The following is a 335-nucleotide window of genomic DNA, read 5'->3' on the forward strand; positions in this document are numbered from 1 at the left end:
CCAGATTCCAGTTTTAGGATTGCTATGTAAATAAATGGTCCAAATTTCAATCAAATTGATCAAAAAATGTGAGACTTTCTTATTTTACCGAAGTCTCCCCTTAATGTAGTTCATACTTAACAGCTGGGCAAACACATAATCAAAGACAAAATTATCAGATTTATAATTTCAGATCAACCAATATGTAAAAAGGATCACAATGTACAAATTATTTTTAGTAAATGATTATTTTTTATTATCGTTTACTTTGCATGCTAAAATTAGTGTGATGACGGACATGCACTAAAAAATATGCTTGTAGACAACAGTTGTTCCTAACGTTACCTTTGATCAGA

The sequence above is a fragment of the Neodiprion lecontei genome, chromosome 6 (genome assembly GCF_021901455.1).
Source record: "Neodiprion lecontei isolate iyNeoLeco1 chromosome 6, iyNeoLeco1.1, whole genome shotgun sequence".
NCBI classification, from domain to species: domain Eukaryota; kingdom Metazoa; phylum Arthropoda; class Insecta; order Hymenoptera; family Diprionidae; genus Neodiprion; species Neodiprion lecontei.